Raw genomic sequence first — 23543 nt, forward strand, 5'->3', positions numbered from 1 at the left:
TTAGTGATGTCTACATTGAAGCATAGTGGTAGCTCTGTGATGCCTACAATGAATTAGGGAGGTGGCTTGGTGGTGAATATAGCAAAGCATGGCAGGGGTCAATTGATTCTGACAATGATGCATGGCAGTTGCTTAGTAATGCCTACAGTGATACATAGCTCGGTGATGCAGTGATGCATGACGGTGGCATAGTGATGCCTCTAGTGATACATGGCTTGGTGATGCCTACACTGAAGGAGGGGAGTGGCTAAATGAAGCCTACAGTGATGCATGGTGGTGGCTTAGTGATGCCTACAGTGAAGCAAGGCATTGCCTGGGTGGTGCCTACAGTGACGCATGACTGTGGCTTCATGATGCCTACAGTGAATCATGGCACTGGCTTGATGAGGCCTAGAGTGAAGCATAGGGTCACCTTGCCGCTGGTGGGATGGCTTTTATGCTTTTTTTTAATAAAAAAGTGTTACTAAGAACCATATGTTGTTTAAATGCACTCCGAGTTGTCGCAGGACTCCTCTCTATAGAAGTGCTACAAAACAAAGAGCTTAGGTATTGATTTAAGGGTTTTGGAAAGTGGATGTAGGGAGATATAAGGCGGCCTTCCTATCTTTAGTAGTGCAATTTGATTAGTTCATCGGATTTCATTTCTTTAATATGTCACAACCTGGGACATTGCAGAATCTGTTATTTATGAGAAAGGTCACATCAACCTACAAAATGCATGGCCTGACACTGGCATCCATCAAAGAGAATAAATGCCAAAATCATCTAGTGTTCTCAGTGATTAACTCCAATCTGAAAATGAGCTGATCTACATGTTCTACCTTTATTAACTAAACCCATAACGGACTATATGTCTGGGACTGCAGGGGTGTATCCAGGGGGGGCAACCGGGGCATTTGCCCCGGGCGCCGCCGACAGGGGGGCGCCATCGGGCTGCCTGATGCGGCGGTCAAAGGAGGAGACTCCCCGTCGGCGGCATTCTGCCGCCCCCACACTCGGACTCTCCCGTTCTCTGAGCCGGCTGTCAAACTGACAGCTGGCACAGAGAAAGTGCTGCGCGTCTGTGTACTAGCGTCTTCAGACGCTAGTACACATACACACTGTCTGACAGACTCTGTCTCTGACTCACTTGTTGTGAAGGTGTAAGCGCTGCTGCGCCCTTGCGCCGCCACTGCCAGCGGCCAGCAGTGTGATCAGGTCACATGATCACGCTGCGACGTCACACACTGGCTCTTCAGAGGAGAGCTGAGGCAGCGTTGCGGTTGGTGCGGTAAGTGCTCCAGACGGGTAATGGAGCTGAAGACACCACCGACGACTGTGCAAGGGAAGATAGGGGGATGGCTGCCTGCAGAGTCCCATGGAATGGATAGGGAGGGAGCAGGGGGAGTTAATTTACTGAGGATAGTGTGTGAGGAGGACTCGGAGCAAGGCCAGGCCCAGGGTGCAGACATATTAATGTGATTTGGTGGAGAAAGATTGAGGAACATATGGGGGGTGGAGGGGGAAACCTCAGGATATTATGGGGGAAACCTGAGGACATTATGGGGGAAACCTGAGGACATTATGGGGGAAACCTGAGGACATTATGGGGGAAACCTGAGGACATTATGGGGGAACCTGAGGACATTATGGGGGGAAACCTGAGGACATTATAGGGATAAGTGGGGATAAGGGAACATAATGTGTGGGGGGATTTGGAGTAGGGATAGTTAATGTGTGGGAGGATTTGGAGTGGGGATGGGGGATACTTATGTGTGTGGAGAGATTTGAGGACAACAAATGAAGAGTGTATGTATGAGGAAACAATATGGGGGATGGGTGCAGGCACAGTATGGTGAGTGGGGGATGGGTGCAGACAGTATGGGGAGCCAAACGGGTAAATGTATGTGGACACAGTATGAGTAGCGATGGAAAAAATCTATGTGGACACAATATGGGGAGTGAGGGTGATGGGATGTATGGACAGTATGGGGAGTCAGGGGGTATGTGTGAGCAGACAGTATACAGAGTGCGGGGGTAAATATATGAGGAGACAGTATGGTGAACAGGTGGGATGTTAGAGGAGACAGTATGAGGAGGGAGGGGAATAGTGTGAGGAGAGAATATACACTGTATTGCAGATATTTTTATTTAGGAGCATTATAATGACACTTCTATCTTTAAGGGAATCATGTGGAGATTTGCTGCAGAAGACCGGAGAATATGGAAGTCTGCAGAGACGGCTGTGGATGAGAAAACTCATCAAGGGGTCTGGACAAGAAGAAAAGCAGGAGAACAACTCCAGAGATGACGTCATCTATAAGGTACCTGGATGTAAATATTATTTATGATACTGACTAATTCTTATATTTTCATTTATATCAGGAGCATTACAGGGGTTTTCCAGGTTTGTGCTGAGTCTGCAGTCATTCTATGTGACTGCAGACGTCTGAATTCTCACAGTGCTCACTGAACGCTGTCAGGATTCTCTCGTGCCGGTAATTTACATACATGCGGTCACATGCTGACTAGACATGTGTGGCCTCACTCAGTGAAAATGAACGGAGCAAGGCCGGGCACGTCTAGTTGAAATGTGGCCAGAAGTATATAAATCACATGCTTGTGCTGACATGACCGTGTACTCTTGCCATCTTGCCACCGTAACGGGAGAATCCTAAGTGCGCAGTGCATTTGTTGTGAGAAATCAGAAGCTGCAATGTCAGGATTCAGCGCTGCAGGTTCCAGTAGTCATCACATGGACACTTCACTCATATGCGATTTTCATACTTATGGTCTTGGGACGAGCTTCTCTTCCTGCTTCTTTCAGTTTTTCATTGAACATTGAGAGCATTAGGGAGAGCATCTCGTCAGTACATGACTAAGTTTGGAAATCGCATATGTACTGGGGGGGGGCGCCGAACCGACTTCTTGCCCCTGGTGCCAGAAAGCCTAGATACGCCTCTGCGGGACTGAGTCCATCAATAAATCATGATTATTCAGTCTCGCTGTAGTTCCATGTAAAACCTTCCCTTATATTACTGTATAATGGTAAGAATAATGCCCCAATGTGCAACAGAACTGAATCAGGGAAGATGAAAATCCCGGCTGAATTTGCAAGTGGTAAAAAAAGAAATATCTAGAGACATGGGAATTAAGCAGCGTCTACCTGAAGGAAGTAATTGGTCGCCATTAATCATTGCCAGGAAGGTTTCTCAGCTGTCACACTGAGGAGTGAAGTGTAAGAAACTGGTTACTTAAGCCCAGCGCTTTCTGTCCTTATTAATTACCGAAAGGCATGAACGCAGATTACATTTTTGTCCAATTATGTCTGAGGCCCACATGTGGAAAGGTAAAGAGGAAACACTGGCTGCATTTTCATCAACCCAAGACAAGCTGTTAAAGAAAAACTAGATGTCCGTCTGGGGTCTTATTACTTGTCCTGTAGCCCAAAATTACATCCAGATCAGAGAGACTGACTGCTGGATATGTTGGTGTCACCGCTACGGCTAGATTTTATTTCCTTCCAATCCACCAAACTCATTTACTAGACGTGACATCTATGACGTGATCGATCCATGACTTGGATATTATGCAGCAGGATAATATATAAGGCAATAAATCCGGTAATATAAAAAGCACTAAAGCATCTAAAAAGTACGTACCGAATATGTTAACCCCGTAATTCTAAATAGACCACTTTCCAGCAATGTCAGGTGTAGGACCATCACTCCAGAGACATTTATAGAATGCTATTATTTCTGATGTGCTTAGTTGTGCAGTACACGGCATGTATCCTCTCATATTGGTGTATATAGACATATGGATATCAACTACTGCCAGGTACTAAGATATTGAGTACTGTCAGGTATGGCCAGGGACACACTTGAGATGGATGGTGATGAACTGGAAGTTGTAAAGGACTTCAACCTATTCGGATCAATGATCACTCAAGATGCAGAGACAACATCTGAAGTTAATAGAATAGCTATGGACAAATCAACAATGAAGTCACTGGACAAGGTCTACAAATTGAGGAAAATTTCACTGGCGATGAAAACATGACTCTAACATAGTTTGGTCTTTTCTATGGTAACATACAGACGTGAAACTAGAACAATAAGAAATAAGACAGAGGAAGACTCGTCTCCTTGGAAATGTGGTGCTGGAGAAGGATGTTATCAATACCATGGATGAGAAGAAGAATAATCAAATCCATTTTGGAACAAATCAGGCCAAACATGTCACTTAAAAACAAGGATCACCAAACTACGACTTGCCTACTTTGGATATATCATACGAAGAGAGCAATCACTGGAGAAGGACATCATGTCGAAGAATAGAAGGAACAAGAGAGGAAGATCAGCAACCCGATGGCTTGATACTATCAAGATAATGGTGCATAAGTCCCTGGTGGACCTATCTAGGCTTACACAAGATTGATCTACCTATAGAGCTTTCATCCATGAAGTCTCCATGGCATTGAGCAGAAGATCATTAAAGATAAGGAAAAACTCATATGGAAACACACGTAACAGTCAGTCATAGGAAGTCAATTTGCCATCTGCAGGTCTTCTTGATATTAAACGAGCTTAACACATAGAGGAAAGCCAAGGATGAGAAATTGCTGAATATTACAAATTTTAAAATGTCACTGCAAATGTTAGTCTGGTGCAACTCGAACACAGAGGCATCTATAAAGTACAGGAACGGCACTGCGAAGACCACACACAATTGGCTTTCATGTGGAATGCAACTGGTTCAATGAAATTCCATTGTGCCATCCTAGGATATGAAGCCACTAGGTGCCTGTGTCTTACTTTGGGTCTTGACATTCATATGGATTTCACACGTACCATCTACCAAAACATTGTACATACCAAGTACACCCTTCATGTCAATGATATTCTCTAAATGGCAGTGTCCTCTCTCAGTAGGATAATGCCTAGTCACAATGAAAGCATTGCTCAGGAATGGTTTGAGGAACATGCCAAAAAGATCAAGATGATGATTCTCAACAGATCGAGCCACTGGTGGACACTGACAGAAGAGGGGCCCCTGTGCAGAAACAGTATATGGGCCCTCTGCAGCCCAATACCGCACCATAATGAACAATTCCACCTGTTTTGGAGGTCGATATGAGCTCCCTCATCTTTTGGACTTCACAGGTTGCACCAATGATATGTCTGCCACGGGATGGAGAATTTGTGAGATGTGGAAAAACAAGCCTGGTTCATGGAGGCTTCACCTGCTACTTAAAAGAATTGATGGGGTTGTCCACTATCTGGACAACTCCTGCTTTAATACAATATTTTGCTGGGTAAACTAATAAAAAACAGATACTCAATGTCTCTGTTCCAGACATATTGGCATTAGGTTGTTATACCACCTGAGCGTTACAGCTAATCAGTAGTCACTAATGGGCTGCTTTGCTCACTATTCACTTTTATGAAATTTAGGGTTTTGAGAAAAGTGTGAGAATTATAGCCCATAGGTGGACACCGGTTGCAGCGCTCACGTGACATAATGATGACACACGAGCACTGGGGGTGTTTTGGTGTCAGATACCACAGGAGAGACCTCTGCAGGTCTTGTGAAGACCATTCCTCATTGGTCAGAGCTGTACTGGTGGCACAAGTGGGATGTGATTATGTTATGGTGATTTGTTACATACTGATCTATGTATCTGTATTTATTGACACCATACGTTTTCTACATAAGACGTAATACATATTATAGATAAACATGGTTACATTTTACAATTGCTTCATTTCTCTCTTTTTCTAATTACCTATATATTGCGCATAAAATGTCTATGTAAACAGAAAAGAGCATAGAAATGATCCTGGCCTCTATTATACCCAGTGCTCTGTGTGCGATCTGTGATGCACGGCCTCATTCCATATGATAAATTACTACTTCCATGCATTTTGACCACAAGCGATGGTAATATAAATATATTATGATAGTCAGTGATAGATCTAAATAATGTATTGCATTGCCCTTCTCATTTGTCATCCAGTTTTTTCTTTAAAAGGAAAGTTTGTAATTATTTTTATGAATTTATTTAATTAAACTACATAAAGATGTATACATAAATATTTAATATATACTCTCTATGTGATGGCACTGTATGAGAATAAGGCTAAGTCTGCGTTCTATTGGGAGTAATGTACCTGCTTAAAGGGTTTATCCAGGACTTAATATCGGCCTAAAAACAAACAGGCAGGTAGTTGCTAACTGCCTGCCTGCTGTACCCGGTGCTGAGTGGTCACCGAACGGTACTGCCGGTGATTCAGATACTCAACATCAACAGAGAAGCTCTTCCTCTTCCACTCTGCTCTATCGATGGGGTGTGATTGCCAACGTTATGCTGATTGACTGCTGGCTCTCCGCAGTTAGGCAGCGGGGAGCCAACTCTCAATCAGCATGACGTTGGCAGTCATGCTCCATCAATAGAGCAGAGTGGAAGAGAAACCATTGCTCTGTTGACATGGCATCAGCGGAAGCCACTTAATCAACGGCAAGAGCAACCACTCTGTGTCGGCAGAAATTGGTGACTGACACAACAGGCAGGTTGGTGGCAACTATCTGCCTCTTAATTTTTAGATCCATATAAAAAAAATAGTCAGAGATAAACCCTTTAAGACCATATTAAGGCTACAATGGCCCCCAATGATTAATTGATCAGATCTTAGATTAATACATGGTGATCGTTGTCCAGTTTAATTGGCTTTTGTGGCCATAACATGGACTCTACAATGTGGCGGCATTCCAGCCAACTAAAACCTTTGAAATGTGTTCATTCACTTCCATATGTGAAAGCACAGCCAGCCTAGTGGGTTTTTTGTTAATAGGCTTATAAATTATTACTGTGATGCTCTGGGCTGTGCTTGACCCTATTCATAAATTAGTAATCATGTTTGGTAAGCTCTGATGTATCTCACACATCCCAACCTTTGATATCATTTCAATATAATTTTTTAAGACCTAGAATGAGATAAATCTTCTGTCTCATGCACAGATCAGCACCATCACATGTGCACATTGAGTTCTCCTCCCATCAAAGTTTTTAGCCTATTAATATATTACACTCATAATATTATATAGCACTGTATACTTTCAATTGCTCATTTTACTTTTCTACTCCGGTTAATTCTTCTCTTTTCCATTAGGTCTATGACATCACATGATTAAAAATAAACTGGCTGAATACTTCTAAGCGCTATGTAAAAACAGGAAGCCTCTTTTCCCTGCGTGAGGCATCATTAGAACTACAATTCTACATCACTGCAAAAATAAGAAACTTTGTGATATCTTATCAAAGAAATCTGCTTCCTTCTCCACTTATCTGCCACTTCCTTCACGTTTCCTCTGCCCCTTGAACTCATCATCACCCACTCTAAAAAATCTATGAAAGCAAGACTGTCTTCCAGCTCAGGCAGTATCCACCCCCTATTATGCTTTACGGAGAAAGGAGTGAGGAGCAGAGTGAGAAAGCAAGCAGAGGCAGACAAAGAAAGTTAAAGCTGCAGTGACTTGGCTTACCCCAGAGCTGAATTTACAGCTACACTGCTCAGTACTGCTGTATAATATGCCTTTTTGCTGTGGGTTTCCTACAGTTTCCTCCCACGCTCCAAAGACCTACTAATAGGGAATTTATATTGTGAGCCCCAGTGGATACATTGACTATGTTTAATGATGCTATATAGGTGAGTAAAAGAAATATATATACGAACATTCTTGACCAATTACCTAATTTATGAGTGCTGTGTTCTTCATCCTACAACCATATAAATAATGAGCCAATAACCCCAGGTATTGTTCACCTAGGGACCCTGTCCTTGTAATGTATTTTGACAGCTTTTATTAGCGAGCTGTGGACTAGATGGTGGGTGAAAATTAGAGAGAGATGAAAATCTGCTTTTTCATCAGTTCACATTTTATCCCCATGTGTCTGACAAATTCTAGTGAGATTACTGCTCCGATACACAGAGAAGATAATGATATCCTGATTAGGAAGTGGAGGAGTTCTCACCCTTTTCTGTGTTTCTTCAGCAGGTATTTTGTTTCCTATGGATATTATATTAGTAATGGATACATTATACCGGTGGTCTCTAATCTCTGGTTCAGAAATGGCCTGGCTGTCACTTGTATTTGCCACATGGGTGAAAGACGTGTGCCGGTTACGAAACCCAAGTTTCTCCCAGCTCTTAAACACTCATTTATGGGGGTTTCTAGGTTGAGCCTTTTTTAGGTTCGTAGGTTTTTCTAAAAAAAAAAAAAAAAAAAGAAAATCAGCATTACTGACTCCCTGCTGCTTCTTTGCCATTGCCCTCACGGCTACGGCATGTGACCGCTGCAGCCAATCACTGAGATGAGCAATCATACAAATGTAGATGGCACAAGACCCCTGAGCCATGATTAACTGCAGGCAAAGTCAGATAGGACGGTCTAGATGGAGCACCAGGCAGGTGGTCAATTGAGGGAGGTCCACTGCAGCTCCAGCCGGGTAACTCGGGAGAGGAGTAGACAGAGTGATAAATGAAAAACCCGGTCACAGGGGAGCGCGAAGGACACAGATGAGGAGGTTATTTATGACTTGATTTATTGTTATCCACAACGCGTTTTGACGGTGTATATTCGTCTTCATCAGACAGGAGCACTCAGAGCAGTGACCCCCTAAGTTGGAAGAAAGGCTACAACAGATCCCAGGAGCAACATCTGAGCTCTCTGTCCAGAAAAGCACAATGCTGGGAACAACTAAGATCCTGCGCAGAACCCTATATATAATTTGTGGGAAAAGATTCAGAATAACTTGCATTTTATTCATTGAAATCCCTGGTGGAGTCAAGTGGGCCGTCCTCCTGGGTGATTGACAGTCTTCACTGTATGCACTGTCAATCGCCCCCCACTGACGCCTACACATGCAAACACCAAGGATTTGAATGAATAAATTGCGAGTTAAACTGAATGTCTCCAACAATCTTATGTCATTCAGCTCAGCTTCTTCTCTATACCATGCACTCCACAGATCAGACTACATCTACAACGTAGATTCCCTCTTTTTCCTTAAAGAAGTCCTCCTCCTCCCATCAAAGTTTTTATCCTCTTAATATATTGCAGTCATCATATTATACAGCACTGTGTACTTACAATTGCTCATTTTGCCTTTCTACCAAGCTAGTTCTCTTTTCCATTAAGTCTCTGACATTACTGGATTAAAAACACACTAGCTGAATCCTTCCAAGCTCCATGTAGAAGCAGGAGATCAACTTTCCCTGCATGAGTCATAATTAGAACTAAAATTCTACATCACTACAAAGTCCCTGGCATGGGTGAAAGAGTGAGGCAGCTGTATCAGAAGTTGAAAGGGAGTCTGGCTGCCAGTGACTTTGCAGTGATGTAGAATTGTAGTTCTATTGTTAACTCATTCAGGGAAAAGAGATGTCCTGTTTCTACATGCAGCTTAGAAGGATTCAGCTAGTCTATTCTTAATCACATTGTGTCATAGGCCTAATGGAAAAGAGAAAAATTAACTGGGTAGAAAGGCAAAATGAGCAATTGTAAGTACACAGTGCTGTATAATATGATCATTGCAATGTATCGAGAGGATAAAAACGTTGATGGGACAAGTGCTTCTTCAAGGGATTCAGGGCTAACAGTAAATGAAATGTCCCCAAAGTCATTTCTAAGCCCTTTATCTGGAGGGCAGGTTTATAGAACGCACCCCAGACTACAATGTGACTTATGGAGGTCTGAAATGAAAATGTGACCTCTTATCTAGGGAGCGCTGCAGCAAGTATGTCATGGGCACATGTAGGACAGTTCAAATGTATTACTTGCTAATAATAGGCAGTGTTATCTAAATGCAGTTCTTATGGTCCGGCAGCTCCGCTTTCGCTCCCCAGCCCCCTTATGTCATTAGTGCCCTGCACAGTAAGGACTCGCAGTGTGGCACCAACCCCACTGTAGCCATTAATCATCTCTGACACTCACATCAGGGCAAGAGTTACTATGTTAATAAGCCATTTCACAGGTATCTGCCCTCCAAATGCTGACGCATTAATTAGCCTCTAGTGGGCTCTGTCACACTCTTCGGTTTCATTTACTTTTCCAGGTATCGGGCGCGTTTGTACTACTGCAGAATGTGACCGAGGTTTACGGTTATGTGACTCTACCATGTGTGATATGAAGCAATTTAACATTGCAAGTTCAGTTCTGGACTGATTCTTTTTTGCTCCAAGAACATTTAACACTTTGGCTGCAAAATGGCAAATAAGCGATGTGTGGAATTACATAAAGAACCCCTAAAATCAGTAGAAAATACATAACCTGACCATTCTCTTTTGGCATTATTAAAAATTCTAGTGTAGTGTTAATCATGTACTCTGTTATTTACATGTATTACCGTGTCTCCATGTAAAAAAAAAAAAAAAAAAGCCCTGGAATATTTTTAAAGGATTTTTGGATTATGCTTGAAATATAAGGCCTTCTCCAAAAATAACCCCTAATTAAAGTCAAGGCTGGCGTTAGGAGGGGCAAACTGGTCAATTACCCAGGGTTCCCACTCTCTTAGGAGTTGCTAGCATTTCTATTCTGAGGTTAAAGCTGTTTAAAGACCTTTGCTGACATCACAGTCATGCCACCATGATGTCACCTCACCAAAAGTTTTTCAACTGCAGAATCTAGAGAGAATGAAGAGGAGACGGGCTGGTATTACTGTATGTGCAGTGTACTATTTACTTATTTACTTACTATAGGATATTGGCTCATTTTGTTTGTTTTTTTCCTTGGGTTTTGTCTGTGAATTGGTCTCGGGGTGAACATGCTCCTACAGATTGCACATATACCAACCTATGTTCCGGCTCATTTCTTTGGTTTTGCCGTAGTTTCTTGTACATTGTACAAACAGGAGCATGGCCCCCTTTTCTGAGCTAGGTATTTCATGTATATAGCTTCCCATGAGCAGGTGTCTGAACAATTGGGCCTCGGTCCTGCTCTGTCCTTTATCTACAATGAGTTTGGATGACACAAGGTAAGGTTCTAATACTAGAGACAGGATAGGACCATCCAGATTGGGTGCACCTTGTTGCAGTGGGATGGCTTTTTTTACACTTTTTTTTTTTTTCCAAAAAAATCTGAAGTGCATCTGACGTCAAAATGTTTTCCATGACCATGTCCCCATTTTCAGGCCAAGCCTCTGTTTCTCACCCTCTGGGGCTCTTAATGAAGCATTCCATTGGCATACATAGCAAACTGCTTTCCAGGAGGATTTTGCAGCGTCCAACTTGTCTGGGAGGACCTAAGGAGACATCATGTATAGAGATAAGTGAAACCGAACTTAAAAATTCGTACTGGACAGTTAGTTTCTGCTAAACACCAAACAAGGACTTCTCCTGGAAGTCCATTGCAATGTTTGGAGTTTTGAAGGAAGTCCGGAAGGAGAGAGATTTTCCAGCTCAAAAGTTCGAGTCCCCATTGTTTTTAAAAGGGTTCGGGTTCTGGTTCAAGTTTGGGTACAGTTCCGGTACCCTAACCGAACTTTGGAATAAGTTTCGGGTTGGGAACCAGAACCCAAACTTCCGGAGGTCCGCTCATCCTTAACCCCTTTCTGCCATATGACGTACTATCCCGTCCATGTGCCCTGGGACTTAATTCCCAGGGACGGGATAGTATTTCATAGCGATCAGCGCCGCTGATCGCGGCCGGGTGTCAGCTGATTATCACAGCTGACACCCGGCACTATGTGTCAGGGGTGGTCACGGACCGCCCCCAACATGTTAACCCCTGGCATACTGCGATCAAACATGATCGCAGTGTACCTGGGGTTTAAGGAAGCATCGGCAGGGAGGGGGCTCCCTCCTTGCTTCCCTGAGACCCCCACAGCAGCGCAATGTGCAGCGCTGCTGGGGGGCCTTCTTCCCTGCAGGTCCCCGGATCCAAAATGGCGGCGTGGACCTTCGGGGGCCTGCAGGGAGTTGGCTTCCTCATGCCTGCAAAGCGCAGATCTGTCACAGCGATCTGTGATGTGACAGATCAGCGATCTGTCACATGACAGTTATGTCCCCCCCTGGGACATTGTAATAAAGTAAAAAAAAAAAAAGTGTAAAAATAATTTATAACAAATCGCTAAATAAATTAAAAAAAAAAATATTTCCTAATTCATTTTTTGGAAATAAAAAAAAAAAAACATAAAAGTACACATTTGGTATCGGCGCGTCCGTAACGACCCGCCCTATAACACTGTCCCACTAGTTAACCCCTTTATTGAACCCCTTAAAAAATAAAAATAAAAAACGCAGCAAAAAAACAAAACTTTATCATCATACCGCCGAACAAAAAGTGCAATAACGCGCGATCAAAAAGACGGATATAAATAACCATGGTACCGCTGAAAATGTCATCTTGTCCTGCAAAAAATGAGCCGCCATACAGCGTCATCAGCGAAAAATAAAGAAGTTATAGCTCGCAGAATAAAGCGATGCAAAAATAATTATTTTTTATATAAAACTGTTTTCATTGCATAAAAGCGCCAAAACATAAAAAAAGACATAAATAAGGTATTGCTGTAACTGTACTGACCTGAAGAATAAAACCGCTTTATCAATTTTACTGCACGTGGAACGGTGTAAACGCACCCCCCCAAAAGAAATTCTTGAAATGCTGGTTTTTGTTCATTCTGCGTCCAAAAAATCGGAATAAAAAGCGATCAAAAGATGTCACGTGCCCGAAAATGGTACCAATAAAAACGTCAACTCGTCCCACAAAAAATAAGACCTCACATGACTCGGTGGGTCAAAATACGGAAAAATTATAGCTCTCAAAATGTGGTGATGCAAAAACTATTTTTACAATAAAAAGCGTCTTTTAGCGTGCGACAGCCGCCAAACATAAAAACCCGCCATATATAGTAAATCAAACCCCCCGTTATCACCCCCTTAGTTAGGGAAAAATAATAAAATTAAAAAAATGTATTTATTTCCATTTTCCCATTAGGGTTAGGGCTAGGGTTAGTGCTGAAATTTGGGTTAGGGGTGTGTTGGGGTTAGGATTGGAGTTATAATTGGGGGGTTTCCACTGTTTGAGCACATCAGGTGCTCTACAAATGCAACAAGGCGTCTGATCTCATTTCCAGCCAATTCTGCGTTGAAAAAGTAAAACGGTGCTCCTTCCCTTCCAAGCTCTGCTATGCGCCCAAACAGTGATTTACCCCCACATATGGGGTATCAGCCTACTCAGGACAAATTGCAAAACAACTTTTTAGGTCCAATTTCTCCTGTTACCCTTAGGAAAACAAAAAATTGGGGGCAAAAATATCATTTTTGTGGAAAAAAATGATTTTTTTATTTTCACGCCCAAGCGTTATAAACTTCTGAGAAGCACTTCGGGGTTCAAAGTGCTCACCACACATCTAGATAAGTCCCGTGGGGGGTCTAGTTTGCAAAATGGGGTCATTTGTGGGGAGTTTCAACAGTTTAGGCACATCAGAGGCTCTCCAAACGAGACATAACACCCGCAGATCATTCCATCAAAGTCAGCATTCCAAAACGTCACTACTTCCCTTCCGAGCCCCGACATGTGCCCATACAGTAGTTCTCTCCCACATATGAGGTATCAGCGTACTCAGGATAAATTGGACAACAACTTTTGGGGTCGAATTTCGCCTGTTACCATTGGGAAAATAAAAAAATTGGGGACTGAAAGATCATGTTTGTGGAAAAAATATGATTTTTTTATTTTCACGCCCGGGCGTTATAAACTTCTGTGAAGCACTGGGGGGGTTCAAAGTGCTCACCACACATCTAGATAAGTTCCTTAGGGGTCTAGTTTCCAAAATGATGTCATTTGTGGGGGGTTTCCACTGTTTAGGCACATCAGGGGCTTTCGAAACGCGGCATGGCGTCCAATCCCAATTCCAGCCAAAAAAGTCAAATGGCGCTGCTTCCCTTCCGAGCTCTGCCATGCGCCGAAATAGTGGTTTACCCCCACATATGGGGTATCAGCGTACTCAGGACAAATTGCACAATAACTTTTGGGGTCCTGTTACCCTTGGGAAAATAAAAATTGGGGGTGAAAAGATCATTTTTGTGGAAAAATATGATTTTTTAATTGTACGGCTGTACGTTAAACTTCTGTGAAGCCCTTGTGGGTTCAAAGTTCTCACCACATATCTAGAAAAGTTCCTTGGGGGGGTCTAGTTTCCAAAATGGGGTTACTTGTGGGGGGTTTCCATGGCGTCCGATCTGAATTCCAGCCAATTTTGCATTGAAAAAGTCAAACGGCGCTCCTTCCATTCTGAGCTCTGCCATGCGCCGAAACAGTAGTTCCCCGCACATATCAGGTATCAGTGTACTCAGGAGAAATTGTACAATAACTTTTGCAGTCCAATTTCTCCTGTTACTCTTGATAAAATAAAAAAAATGGACCTGAAGTAATTTTTTTGTGAAAAAAGTTAAATGTTCATTTTTTTTTTTTGTAAACATTCAAAAAATTCCTGTGAAGCACCTGAAGGGTTAATAAACTCCTTGAATATGGTTTTGAGCACCTTGAGGGGTGCAATTTTTAGAATGGTGTCACTTTTGGGTATTTTCTATCATATAGACCCCTCAAAGTGACTTCAAATGTGATGTGGTCCGTAAAAATAAAATGGTGTTGCAAAAATGAGAAATTGCTGGGCAACTTTTAACCCTTATAACTTCCTAACAAAAAAAAATTTTTGGTTCCAAAATTGTGCTGATGTAAAGTAAACATGTGGGAAAGGTAATTTATTAAGTTTTTTTGTGTGCCATATCTCTGTGATTTAAGGGCATAAAAATTCAAAGTTGGAAAATTGCGAAATTTTCAAAATTTTCGCCAAGTTTCCGTTTTTTTCACAAATAAACGCAAGTTATTTGAATGAAATTTTACCACTAACATGAAGTACAATATGTCACGAGAAAACAGCGTCAGAATCACCGGGATCCATGGAAGCGTTTCAGAGTTATTACCTCATAAAGGGACAGTGGTCAGAATTGTAAAAATTGGCCCGGTCATGAACGTGCAAACCACCCTTGGGGGTTAAGGGGTTAATCATGTAGCGAAAATTAAAAAAAAAAAATCCTGTAGATCGTTAATACAGCTCTCTATAGCTTCAGAGCATTAAAAAAGTTTCCAAATGTCTTCTGGATGGTACTGGAACTCCAAATGCTTTTAATTTTCTCCAAACTTTTCTTTTATTCACTTAGGGCAAAGCAAGTGACAACCACGCAAGCCGCAATTTTGTTCCTAGATCAGTTGTCACATCCAAGCTGCCACTTCCCCCATTTGTTCACGTGTCGGCTCATAGGGTATAAAGCAGCGGAAAGCGGGTACTTTTCGGTGTTCTTTCAGAAAGTCAGCATGTATTTTAATGAAATTTACATCACCTACTGAAAGAATTTGCCGGGTGTGATCTGTACTTGAAAGAAACAAAAACAAGTGAGAGATTCTGTTTACTACGAACACGACGGATCTGCCTGGAATTTTAATTGCTCGTCTTCAGAAGAGTTCACAGCAAATATTCTGGGATTAAAGGGAATCGGTCACCAGAATAAATTAGGTGCACTCATAACTATTCCATCAGATGAACAGTCCCAGAAGCCAAGCGGGGGTCGATGGGATGGTTCGTCCGATGTAGAAAGCAGTACCCTTAACTTGAAGGAACTTTCCATAATGTAGATGTGGTCACATCATCTACCACCGAGATGGGACAGTTGTCTGACACGGAGATGCTCAGAAAAAGGTTCCCAGATTCAGGAGGAAAGTAGAAAACCTTTCTTGAATTAGAAATAACTAACCTTATCTTTCGTACACTCCATTAGCTAATATTTGAGGTTCATGTCCTACTCTCCCCAAGTCCTGGCAATAAACCTCCCTCAACAATTTCATATCAGGGCATGCTAAATCCATCATTACCGTTATATCTACTATCTGTTGCTATTAGTTGTTAAGAGCTCTGAGCATGACAGAGCACTTCCCGAGCCTATGGCTCCAGAGGTTGATTTCCAGCCTATCGACAACGTCTTTTTAGCTTGATTGATGGCTCACTGTCTGTCTCCTTTCATTGGTGACTGACGTCAAACAGAAAAGCTTAGGAGGCTGGTTCTTGGCAAGAAAACAACCTCAAGAGGTAGAATCTTGGGAAGTTCTCTGTCATGCCCAGAGCACTTAACACTTCATTTGCATATAAATCAAATCAATGATTCCTTGGAAATGCAACAACTGATAGAAGGTATAAAGCTGTTGATGAATTTAGCTTTCAAAGACCTGCATACGCGAGAGGGTTGAGCTTACTGATACGTTTCCTTTAGGGCAGGTGCAGAGGAGCGTAATTTCGGCCCCTCAAAACATCGGATCGCACTCAGACCAATGCTAATCTATAAGACCGTGCACTTGTCAGATGTTTTGAAAAAAATCACTGCATACGAAATTTGATCCGAAATTTGGAATCCACTCGACCATGCGAGTCAATGAGTCCATGTAAACCATCGGACTGCACTCTGATGATGTCTGAGTGCAGTCCGATTTCCACAGACTGATACAATGGAGAAGATCGAGAATTTTTTGTTTTCTCCATCTCCTTATAGGGTCAGAGTTTGAATAAAGTGTGATTTGCATAATCGACCCGATTCTCTCAGATTAGGAGAATACACGGTTGTCTGCACCTGTCCTTAAAGTGGGAATAAGTCTCAAAGAAAGTTTGTGCTTACGTAAACATTTACTTTTGCGTTTGCCGATTCTGAGAGCAGGTCCTAGCTCAGCAGATTCAGTGACTGATAACTCCATAGACCGGCCAGGAGTAAACAAACTACATTAGGAAAATTTTTTTTTGCAAGACAGATGAGGAGAGACCTTCATTTTTCTCCAGCTCCACATCATTAGGTTATATTTCGTTCTTCCGCAGTAAATCAGGACTGACAGAAGAGACGACATTAAAATCCTCTCCAGGTTGGAGCTGCATACATTGATTTCTATGTCAGAAGCACCGTCATTAGAGCCATTGGTGTGGAAAGCCGCTATGTATCCAGAGTCTGCTCCCGCTGCACCCATCACACCAATGTCCACCATCATGATGAGAAATGCAACATTTAATGCTAAATCTCTATGTCTGATTGTCATAGACATAAAATACATGTGCAATGGTTTGCACTGTACAGAGGTAGATACTGTACTCAGCTCAACTTGGCCCCATTGATTTTACATCTGGACAATGGTACCCTGTGCAGGGTATAGACTCTTCACGGGTGGGGAATATTAGCAAATAATGAAGAACCCAAGTGTATAGACAATGCATTGAATATACAGGTCTACAATACACATATACCCATTGTGGCATGGTGACTGGTCATGTGATTGATGAGCGGTATGTATCGCAGAGGTGGGTGGCCCTGTGATCTACTGCTGAGGGTTTTGCTATACATTGGGGAGGCTTCCAGGTGACTTGGAGAGATGGGTGGGTCCAGTCACCTACATACCCATCCAAGGGGTGTGTATCTTAATACCTAATGAAGCCTATGTGCTTGTGTATGTACAGGACCTGCAGTGAGGTCATGACCATGTGAACAACCCATGTGATCCATACCTCACCTGTGGGTGTGGTTCCACCAGACATACCAACAAGGTATCCCAAAAGCATCAGACTTATTTTTGTTTTTCTTTTCCAAAATTGATCATCTCATCTATTGTATGTATATGTGCAGTCAAAGGAAAGGATGTCATGGAGTAGGATTCCCTGCTCGGATCACCCATCTATGGGCCAGATCATGCTGCAAAATTGACTCACTTCTGCCTGTGATTATCTGGCTACATGTGACGTCTCTTCAACAGAGCAGCTCCTTCTCTTCTACTCTGCTCTCTTGACAGGGTATCACTGCTAACCTCAGGTTGACAGTTGGCTCCAGGTTGTGCAATTGCAGGGATCACTCATCTATCGGCCAGATCATGCTGCAAAATTGACCCAGCCAGTCTATTAAAAGCCAGCATTTTATATAGCACTACTTCTGTAGGGGAAATGTATTTCTAGCTGGAGTTGGTTGTCCATATTCAGAAAAACCCAAATTGGAAAATAGTTGGCATCACCAAGAGTTTTTGAAACCAGCTTTGATCTGAAAAGGGATTGTCTATTGGTAAGAAAACTCGTTTAAAGAGAAAATGTTGAAAAACAACATGTTTGGCACTAAAGGGGTTATCCATGACTTTTTTCCTTACTTATTCTTCCTGTGATGTCTTATTGACAGAGTAGCTCTTTGTCTTCCGCTCTGCTCTATCGATGGGGCGTTACTGACCACGTTTTGTCATAATTGACAGCCTGTTCCTCGCAATTATACAATGGGTAGCCGGCAGTCAGTTACGTCACTGTTTAGCAGTGACGTCCTCTTGACAGAAGTGTTCTACGGCTGATTTGAGAGATCGTCACAGTGCAGAAAGGTGGGTAGATAGCAACTACCTGCCGATAAGTGTTTAGCCCGATAGGGAAAAGAAATAAAACCCCTTTAACACAGAGCTTCTTTTTTATTTGTTACTGTAGGAATCACGCTTCTCTAACTACACACTTGGCAAGTTGCACTATACTTGCATTTAGGTGTTACATAAAGCCAGAACACTAGGTGAGGCGGATCCTCAAAGCAAAGGTCCATGTGGGCAATGGCGGTGCAGCAAGTGGGTGTTGCATGGGTTACTGGAAGCAAACTAAATGTCCTAAAGGGGTCCTGGAAGCTGCAAGCAGACATGAGACGTTCTGGAGGCACGCACGTAAAAGCAAGCTGAAAGTCTTAAAGGGAACCTGGAAGCCTCAAATGGACAGGTGACATCGTAAAAGCCACAAATGGACTTCTAGAGGCCAACTAATAGTTACTAGAAAGTCTTAATATAATACCAAGACACAGATGCATGTCTTTCAGAGGCCTTATACAGGCCTAGGAAATAAAACAAGGGATCACGTCTGGCTACTTGCAAAGCACGATGTAGAGCACAAGAAAATCGAATGGATCGGGGCAGATTCGTGACATTAGGGATTTTCTCAAAATCACAACATGGTTCCCAGGTTTGATAAATGAATTATTTAATTTGTCTTTAGATATAGTTTAGTGGTAATTGACATACTATAAGTAAATGAGAACTTTAATTGAAGAGTAATACTCTTTCTGCACCATTCACAAAATGGGATAAAGAAGATTCACCTAATGGGACTGACAGATCCTTTGCCACATCATTTATGGTCATACATGAATGAGTCGAGTCAACCATATGATGAAATGCTAATTAGGGATTAGGAAAAAAAAAAAGTTTTATTATGGAAGCCAATTATATAATTGTTTCCAGATTTCTTCCTATGATGAGTACAAAGCATTTTCTCCAAATCCACTATGCCTGACTTCATGCCTAATCCTAAGATTAAAGCACAATGATTCTACCTATGATGACTTTTGTTTGAATAAAATCAAGAGTTAAACTGAAATATTTCTGTTCAGAAACGGAAAAATCCAAAGTGGTGAATATCTATAGAGAGCGCGAAAAGAGAAGTCCTAGCCGGATCCTAATCAAGGAGGGCCATATGCTGCAAAACAGTATAGCAGTATTATACGGTGGAGGCCAAAATGGATTTGGCAAGCCATAAATGGGTTGTTCCCTTTCAGATCATGTTCAGTCCCAGCTGCAGTTTACTAAAAAAACCCTCAATAAATGGCGCTCTACCCGCCTTCGCCGGCGTGTTGTAGAAAAAGTGTCAGCCAATCAGTGAGTTCCTTGGTTCTGCAGAGGTTGTTCCATCTACATGAGCAGGGCCGCTAAGCTCACTGATTAGCTGTTGAAATTACATCACCGCCACAGCAAATGCAAGACACTGAGGGCAGTGTGGGGGAGACTTGCCAGGAGATATAGGAAAAGGTAAGTAAAGCAGGTTTTTTTTGTTTTGTTTTTTTAAAAAAACCCAGCAATATTGTTTAAAAATGCAAAACTCCTTTAATTTTCTCTGAATTTCATTAAGGGGGTGAGGCTACAAGGCTGCAGACTTGTGATTCCTTAAAGCGTGCACTGTGAGGATTATCTGGTGCTGGAGCCAGGAGTATGTGATTTGAATACATACAGTCACATACCGACTAGATGTGCGCAACCTCGCTCAGTGCAAGTTCATTGAGTGAGGCCAGATACGTCTAGTCGGAATGTGGCTGGAAGTATGCAAATTGCATTCTTGCAGTCACATGAACATCCGCTCCCAGCCCCGTCACTGGAGAAACAATGTGTGTGATTTGAGGATTTACAAATGTTGTTGTGACATACTAGCAAACTTCTCAACATGTTTGAATCTACACCACAACCACTGGGTGGCCACGTAAAGAAAAAAAAAGATAAAATATATATATAATATTGTATAAAATATGGAATCGAGCAAAGAACAGCACCTGAAAAATAGCAATATTTAGGTGCAAAGCCTTGCAGGTACATACCAATCCTTATAATAGCAAATAAATCTATATAATCTATATACATCTTCTATAGAGCGTGTGTTCTCTCGCCTCTTATCGCGAGATATTGCGAGCCAAGAGGAAAAGAAAGAAAGGACACGTTTGCAGGCTCAGGCTATGATAAAACTCGCATAACCTGCACGCGCGCCTCCTTTATTTATTAATAGTTTTGCAACCCTTCCCTTTTACTGGCATCCATATAAATTATAAAACAAGTGCATTTTGGAACAAAAATCAAGGGTTAAGCATATTAAAAAGGATATTAGTCTAAAACAAATGTTCTCATTAAAAGCACTTTTTATTCATTTGTAATAAATGCGGAAATTATCATTCCGCGCTGCGCTTATTTGTGTGTGTCTCTTCTCTCAAATATTTTAAACAATCCATTTCACAAACACCCGAGGCGAGCGCTCTATTATTAATGCAGTCAGTCAACAACAGTTGCAGGGTTTGCGTTTGTTATCCGGATTTTCTAAACAAAGATAGGACCCAAGAGACTTTAATGAATATTCCCCAAATTCACGTCTCTCCCAGCTATATTAGGATTTGTAAATGGGGGTCCCACTTCAGTTGTGTTGTCCCTGTAAGCACTGTACTGGTGGAATAATGTGTTCTCGAAAGTATGCCGAAGAATAATAGGACTATGGTGCAAAGAGATAAATATATATATGTGACCTAATGAATACCCCTGTGGTTTATTGTAGTAGGATAAAATAATACAAATGTATATATTGTAATATATGCCAACAAGATGCTATGAATAATGCAAATCAAACCTTCAAAAATCCGCGCATTAATATTAGATATAAAATCCGACATGTAACTTATAATAAGCAGGGAATAAGAGTAAATTATGGCACAAAAATCCCGGGGCTCATAAGTAATGTAAGGTTTATCTGTTTATATGGAGGATGGAAATTTCGGCTATTTTTGCTCGGTAAGTTGTCTTCTGTATCTAATAGAACTAGACCTGGCTATTGTCCTGATGGTGCTGCATGAAGAACTTCACCTAACAATTCTCTGCAGAGCTTGTACAGGACCATGGAGAGCTCTAATAACGAGAGAGCAGGGACATCTATGTTGATTAGCCAAGTTTGAAGGGGTTGCTGACTTTTGGGACAACCCTTTCTGAACCTCTTTTTCGCCCTCCAGCAAAATAATAACACTTATACCTCCAGTGCTGGTGGCGTTCCAGTATGGTCAGCAATGGCTCTCGAGGGGTTAACAATGTCACGCGATCCCTGGGGCCGATCAGTGCTGGCTTCACTCTCCTTTCCTTTGAACAAATCAGACATTTGGAAGAAGTGAGAGCTGTGGCTGCCCTCTTCCTTCCTCTGGACGTCGTCTGTAGGAGAGGTGAGTGAAGCCAGTGCTTATTGACAACAGGGATCGTGTGACATAAAAATGTCACGCCATATCCGGGAGAGCCAGAGCAGACACCACTTGAACAGCACTTGAGTATAGCTGTTATTATTTTACTTGGGGGGGGGGGAATCATAGGGATTATGAAGGTGTAGTGGTCAACCCCTTTAAGATTGCGACTATTGCCGGTAATTTCCGAGTGTCTTCTCACTTCCTCTTTTGGAGGGGGAGTCATGTAATCGTTGCCAACAGTGGCCACTTGTTAACTGCATCCTCAGAATTCTGCCCAAGCCAGAGGAGAAAATAAAAGACTGCTTCTTCTAGCTCATATGAAATGGCAGAGCAGCAGCCAATTGGTGGTAAGTGATCACCTGTATTAGTCATGTGTCTTCCCCACCCGAAAGATGAGGCGACGAGACTAGTGGGGGACAAAGGCAATGGTGTGGAGGAGTCGTAAGGCTCCAGTATGTGAGTATCGGTTTTCTTTTAGTTTGAGACTACCATCCTATCTATACATTTAAATATTTGGGTGGATAATCTCAATTCTGGTAATATTTTTATAATACTAAAATGCTATTTCAAGAGGATCTGTCACTTGCTTAAAAAATATAGTTGAATATATTTAATAAATCCCTGAGCTCCCCTGGTTCTGATGTTTTTTTCCGTTTTGCGCTGTGTCGCTCGATTGCAGAAATATTCACATTTTTTGCTTTTGGAGCACAGTAAGTAAAATCTCTGCTTGAAGTGCAGCTAGATGCGTCTTGAAAGTCTTCTCTAGGGGTGGTCGCTTTCATTCCTCCAGTCACTGCTCAGCAGCATCTAAGACTGCTAGATCAGCCTCTGAGCTGTGATTTGCAGTACTGATGGAGAGATGAAAATGCTCACCCCTAGAGATGACTCTGAAGAAACACCCAGTTGCACTACAAGCAGAGATTTCACATGCTGCACTTCAAAAGCAACAAATATGAATTTCTCAGCAATGGAGCGACACAACGCAAAATAGAAAAAAGAAACAGAATCAGGGGAGCTCAGGGTTTTTTTTATAAATGTAACTCCTTTTTTTGCGCAAAATCACAAGTCCTCTTTAATCGGGCCGAGGTTGGCCCGTAATGCTCAGACTGGCCACAGTTCTCCTGTTCCGATCGTGACCGATTCATATATTTCTATGCAGCTGTCACGCTTGGCCCGGTAGAGTCTGAGTGAGCATTGCGGGCCAATCTCTGTCCAATTTATATGGTGTCTGACTGTGCCCTTAATATGTTTCTGGAAAAAAATCACAGACCCTATTTTTCTAATTTCAGACAACTGCATTGAAAAACATTTATTTTTCCTTTATTTCCTTGATGAATTTCCCAATTTCCGTTGCTTTTATAAAACAACAATAGATGACAGAAGAAATAAGTTCTAGATTGCACCTTTTGTCTCCTTTGGTACAAGCCATGAAGCAACTCTCTTTGGTGATGAACAATAACTATTTGTATCCTTACAAGCAGTATCCCGTGTGGAACAATACAAGATAACGGAGAGTGTTGTCTCGCCTGCAGAAGATTACGGGTTTTGTTCCCTTTTTTTTCTTTTTCTTCTATTTCTCATTTGCTTTTCATTAAAACCCATTTCTTGCCGCTATCGCAGAACAGACCACAATGTAATAAATGTTTATTCCTCGCAAGTCTCCACTTTTATGCTGCTCCTGATAAATGACTCCTTATTTAAAATAGAGGT

General features: G+C 42.0%; 1 protein-coding gene across 1 annotated transcript in view; it reads right to left on the minus strand.

Moving 5' to 3' along the window:
* The window catches only part of PLCH2 (phospholipase C eta 2), an 891775-nt gene that overhangs the window by 379493 nt on the left and 488739 nt on the right, over nucleotides 1–23543 (minus strand). The window lies entirely within an intron of this gene.

This window comes from Dendrobates tinctorius, unplaced genomic scaffold, assembly GCF_039654945.1.
Source record: "Dendrobates tinctorius isolate UK_male_01 unplaced genomic scaffold, ASM3965494v1 ptg000086l, whole genome shotgun sequence".
NCBI lineage: Eukaryota > Metazoa > Chordata > Amphibia > Anura > Dendrobatidae > Dendrobates > Dendrobates tinctorius.